We start from the raw sequence: 6000 nt of genomic DNA, 5'->3' as shown, positions 1-6000 counted from the left end.
CCACACATAGGTGTGTGGGTTACACTTGCAGCAGGGACTCCTGTTGCACCATTAAATCGGTGCCTGGGTCTTCCACCATGAATCCTTTCTCCTCACAGGTGTCAAACTCTGCATCCTGGACTAATATGTTGGTTCCAGCTCCAGGGTTTATTTTGAACCTAACTTGGCGCAACTCTGCTGATTTTAGTGAGTACCCATCCCACTGGGAGAGAATTACTCTACTTGGACCATGACACTGACCTGAAAGGAAGCTACCAGCTGTTGGCAGGGAAGGTTGGTGTACATGTACTACGTATTTCAGTATGTGGAAACTCTTGCTGCTGACGATTTTTTTTCTGTAAGCAGAAGTTGCCTCTAACTCTCATTCAACAGAGGGTATGAAAAAGAAAACGCACTGTTGTTTTCATTTTACAGATGGGGAATAGTGGCCCATTGGGAAGTAAAGTGACTTGCCCAGAGTCATGCTGGATGTCTGTTGCAGAGCTAGGATTTGAGCCCACAGTGCCTAAATGCCAGGCCAGTTGAACCCCATGGCATATCCATAAGCCCATCCTTTCTTCTGTTCCGTCTCTTGGACTGGCCAAATACCTTGTATCCTTGTGAAGGTCAGGTGCCCTTTAGATCGTGCTTGGTGAGCAAAGTGCAGGTTAGTGGAAGGAGAAAGCACAATTCCAGTTCTTCATGAAACTAAAAGAACAATTATTTTCCTTGCCACATCCTTCTACCCTGAATTTTCTTATTCCTAGCAGGTGTTTTCCAGAGTCCCAACCTTGGGCAGGCATTAAATCAGAAATAAAAGAAACCGTTTTATCGTTAACTTATAATAAACTCTCACACCCACAGCTCATAGTCCTGTCCTGACAAGCCAGAAGCCCCTGGCACTGTGGATGCCTGTCAGCCGGCCTGGATCAAGAGCAATGGGTGAGCATGTGTTCCTGGTAGATTTCCACTGCCCAGCTGTAGTGCCTCAGCATGCATTTACAAGGCCGTGGCTCCCAGCAGTGCAAAGGGACAAGTAGACATGCTATGTAGGGATATGTACACATTCAAGGCAGTCTGCATGAAGCAGGATGTGGCCATGGGGGGGAAAACAATAGGCCTAGCAAATGTGACCTTATGCGTGGGAGAGAGACTGGACTGCTGTGTCTTAGGAATCGGTGCATTTTGCTGCTCAGCATTCACAAGAGTCCGTGTGGTCTGTGAATGGAGTGTTCAGGTCACATGAGCATATGGAGAGTGGGAAGTGGTGAATGAAGGGCTGCCAAGCTGAGGGAGGTCGATTCATGCTATTCAAGTTCAATGGGTCTGATCCAATATCAAACTAAAACCAGGCGGACGCCCACTGTCTTTTGCAGCTGCTGGATCAGAACCCATGTGACCATCTCCTTGTTATGGCTTCAGTTCTGAACTGCCAAGAGGAAGGGAAAATGTTAATCACGCACCCATCTTGTGCTTCCATGCAAACCCTCTAGTCCAACAGGGCTTTTTTTTCTAACCAGACAGCTTTAATTCCATCCTCTGCGGCTTGCTGAGCATAAACCTACCCATTTGCCCTGTTTCTCCTTTTTCTAACAACTACAGTTATTCTGCAACTCGCATGACAACTCCACACACTTTGCTAACCACACTGCAATACAGTTCACATGCGTCATAGCACAAAAATTAAAACCTCCTTAAAAACAGATGAAGTTCCAAAGTGCAAATAATGCCCAAGACAAAATCAGACCCATTAGGAAACACAGGCTCAGTCCACAGTGGGCAGAGTTAAGGTTATAAGTGCGTCACTGTTGGTAATTTGCTTTTAGTATGGATGAGTTTTTTTGGAAGAGTGTGACTTTGTTTGAGAAGATGAGGTCTGTAGTTGGATGACTTCACTTTGTTTTTTTGGTACTGAGCTGGGTATTATTTGCCTTTACGATCCTTAATCGTTTTAATCAAAGGCTTCTGGTGTTTGCAGTTTTTTTTGGTGTCTTTGAATTTGTATTAAACCTCATCCTCTTGCCTGCAATTTCAATCTTTTCCAAGCATTTGCAGTGTTGTGCTGCTGTTTTGTGTATTTACTACCACCACTGAATTTGGTTGTGTTGGGATATTTGGCCAATGTTGGTTTTTAGAAGGAGATTTTCAAAAGTCTCTAAAGGATTTAGTGCACTTGGGCACTTTTGAAAATCTCCCGGATAAGACTTTAACCTGAAAATATTACATTGCATGAGTCACACTGTGGTATCCTTTTGGCACCCCAGTTTACAGCCCTTCCAAATGAGGTTCTAACAATTAATGCCCCTTCATAATCTCTACACTGGATAATTTTCCATCAGTGCTCTGTTATGCTTATTGATCTGAGGTCTAGCCAACACTGTATGTTGATGTGGCCCTGTGCCCAATAGCTTACCCCAAATGGTATTCTATGTGGTTACTAAATCAATTTTTATCAGCAGCATTTTTGTGACATTCTTTTCCAGCATTCACTATAGGTGTATTGCTCTGTAGTTCTTGAGATTTGTCATGTTATTACCTTTTTTTTGAATGGGTACCGCCCTTGTCCCAGCTCGGTACTATCTCCTACGTTTCCAACACCTGAAACAACATAGTGAACTATTTTACTTCTTCATAATCTAACTGCTTGAGCCCAAGACAACTCCATGTCATTTGGGTGCATTTGGAGGAGATGTATAGGGAGTTAAAAAGTGACTTGCCTATGGCACAAGTAGATAGCTGGCAACTGAAACTCCTTTCTTCCCTTTCCCTGTGTTAAACTGAGGTCTCAACACAGGGTTACAGTGTTCCTGGTAAAATGAAGCTAAGACCATGAATGGGTAGCCGGAAACAGGCCTTCTTAGGACCATAGTTTTCCTGGAGAGAATTCCTAATATGCCTATCCCACAATGAACCTGATCCAACCTGCATGGTATAAGCACACGGATAAGGTAATAATAAGGCCATAGAAAGACTGCTGTTACTAGGCTGAAAAGTCGCAGTAACGTTTTTTTTTTTAATATCTAAAACCTAACATTGAAAACTCATTGTCAGACCAAGTCTGTGAAAGCTGCGGGTAGACAAAACCAAAGATGCTTCAAGGTCATTTCCAGCAATGGCTGGCTTCTATTATCATCTCTGCTACCTATGTGTTGGTTTATTCCTGGCTAGTCTTCTAGTCTCTGTATATTCCTTTTCTCCATATAAAAGATAAGAATAATTATAAAAGCCACCAGTTTCTGAGATTTCATGAATTAATGTGAGCAAAGCATTTATGGTTCCCCTGGGGAAAGGTGCCCTACAAATGCAAGGTATTGTCATTAAATCGTTTGGGTATTACCTAACGGAAGGGAGTCCTAGCTATTAGACAGAGAAAACACCCTTTTAGATCACTGAGGGTATGTCTATACAACACGGAAGATTGACCCAGTTAGGTCAATCTTCTGGAGTTCAGTTTCGTGGGCCTTGGTAGAGAGTTCAGTTTCGGGCTTATCTGGGGTCGGCAGTTGACTTCTGTACTCCTCAATACTGCGAGGCGTACGGAAGGTCGACGGGAGATTTTCTGTCATCGACTTCCCTCTGTGACGATGGCCAGGTAAGTTGATTTCAGATGAGTTGATTCTACCTCCATAATTGCCAGAGCTAGAATTGTGTATCTACAATTGACTCACCTGCTCTGAGAATATATTTAAGCTACTAGTGCTACCTTGGACAGGTGCAGCTCTACTGCTGTAGCATTGTGTAGATATCTGCTATAGCAACGGGAGGGGTTTTTCCATCACTGTAGTTAATCCACAGCCCAAGAAGTAATAACTGGTCATCAGAACAATTCTTTTGTTGGTCTAGCCAGCTCTACAGCAGAGCATAGGTCACCTTAACCATGTGTCTTAGGATATGGGCAATGTAACGAGGTCACCTTATGTTTTAGGTGGAGCTCAAGCCTGAGTCTATCCCTCTGCACTCTTAAGATACAGTGCACAGAGAAAGGACATAACAGATATGAAACCAATTCTGTTATTGATTGTACTGTAAGAAGCCAAGGGCATCTCATCAGCTGTCCAGCAGTTCTCAACCTGGGAGGCCGGACCCCAAAGTGGGCTGTGAGCCATGTGCCCTCTAACCTTTTCCATGCATGTGTGGATTCTTTCCATCCATGTGCAAAATAAATTTGTATGCACACAGTGGCATGCGTGGCTGTGCACTAACAGTAGAAACAAAACACCTAGCAGTGGGTGCTCTGCTCATCCCTTGGGCAACATCTGAATCCCTCCTGAGTGGCTGCACAAGTGCACGACTTACAGGGAGTGCTGCTGGGACCCAGTTCTGAAGCCTTGGCACCGCTCCCTGGACCCGCAGCCAAAGCCACAGGGCTTTAGCCCTAGGCAGCTGGGCTCACATTACAGGTTTGGCCTCCCCACCTGGGGCGATGGAGGTTGGGTTTGGCTTCTCCCGACACCATGGGCAGCAGGGCTCTTGTACGCTAAGTATCGGCCCCTTCTGCTGGGGCTGCAAAGTCTTTTTTGATGTCAGAAGCAGGGCATGCTGCAAAGAAGTTGGAGAACCCCAGAGCGAAACCACAAAATGGTGCCAAGCACCAAGAGGTTCATGAGATGGCTGTCTGAATCTCATTGGAAGGGAGCCTTCTAATGATGCTCTCAGAGCATTTACTAACATACTAACACAAAATAACTAATAAAACAGTAATAATCAGATCATGGGGATCAACATAGTGGATCAGGCCACCTAGTTCAGCATCTTGTCTCTGATAGTGGCCCACAGTCCAATGTTCCCTCTAATTTTTTCCATCCATGTGCAGGATAAATTTTGTTATGTGCAATGAGGTATGTGCAGATGTGCACCATCAGTAGAAACAGATGTTGCTGCTGGTGGGTGCTGTGGGTGTTCTCCCAATCAGCATTTGAATCTCTCCTGGGTGGTGGCCCAAGTGGTCAGATTACAGGGAACACTGGCCAACGCCAGACACTTCTGACGGAAGCGCAATAGGGAGCTATGGAATTACCTTTTTCTATTTGGGAAGTTTCTTCCTCACCCCCACCAGGTTGAGAGGATGGTTCATGCCTTGAAATGGGGCAATTTTGTAGAATCATAGACAACCAGAAGTGGAAGGAACCTCGAGAGGTCCTCAAGTCAGGTCCCTGTACTCACAGAAGGACCAAGCACCATCTAGATCATCCCTGACAGGTGTTGGTCTAACCTACTCTGAAAAATCTCCACTGATGGAGATTCCACAACCTCCCTAGGCAATTTATTCTAGTGTTTAACCACCTGACAGTTAGGAAGTTTTTCTTAATGTCCAGCCTAAACCCACTTTGCTGCAGCTTAAGCTTGTTGTTTCTTGTCCTACCCTCAGGCCTTAAGGTGAATAACTTTTCTATCTCCTCCTCCTCCTTGTAGCAGTCTTTTAGATCCGGGCTGGCAAAATACAGCCCGCGGCCCAGTGGAGGCTTCTGGCAGGCTCCCTGCCTTCCATGCCCTGCACATCCCTCAAAGTGGCCAGCCACGGGGGCCACATGCCTTCCGCACACTGGTGGGTGACTCTGTGTCCTGCCCCCAGCACAATCTCACAGCTCCCATTGGCCAGAAGCTGACCAATGGGAGCAGCCTGGCCTTTGCCTGCATCCAAAGGTTCATTTTTGTTTTTAAATCCTTAGCAATTAATCACTAGATCAAGTCCACCAGATCCCTAACATCACTGATGAGCTGGAATTGTCAACCAGCTACAACGTCCTCCTCCTTGGAGGGGGCTCCTCTGGTTGCTGGGGCTACAGGGGGGTCGGTGAGGGGGCGGGAGATGAGCATGAATAAAGGCCTGGACTGGAGCTAGCAACCTCTGGCTGAAGGGGAGCGGGGAGCAGGTGGGGTGGATCCCCACACCTTTAGCAACCACTGTGAGGTCAGAGGAAAGCCCCCACGAGGGCCAGTTTTGGAATAAGGCAGCTGAGCTGCACATTGCCCCTCTCCAGGCGGAGCAGCAGAGGACTGAGAGAGGGAAGCACAAACCTC

The sequence above is a fragment of the Carettochelys insculpta genome, chromosome 23, assembly GCF_033958435.1.
Source record: "Carettochelys insculpta isolate YL-2023 chromosome 23, ASM3395843v1, whole genome shotgun sequence".
NCBI classification, from domain to species: domain Eukaryota; kingdom Metazoa; phylum Chordata; order Testudines; family Carettochelyidae; genus Carettochelys; species Carettochelys insculpta.
This window is presented reverse-complemented; position numbering follows the sequence as displayed.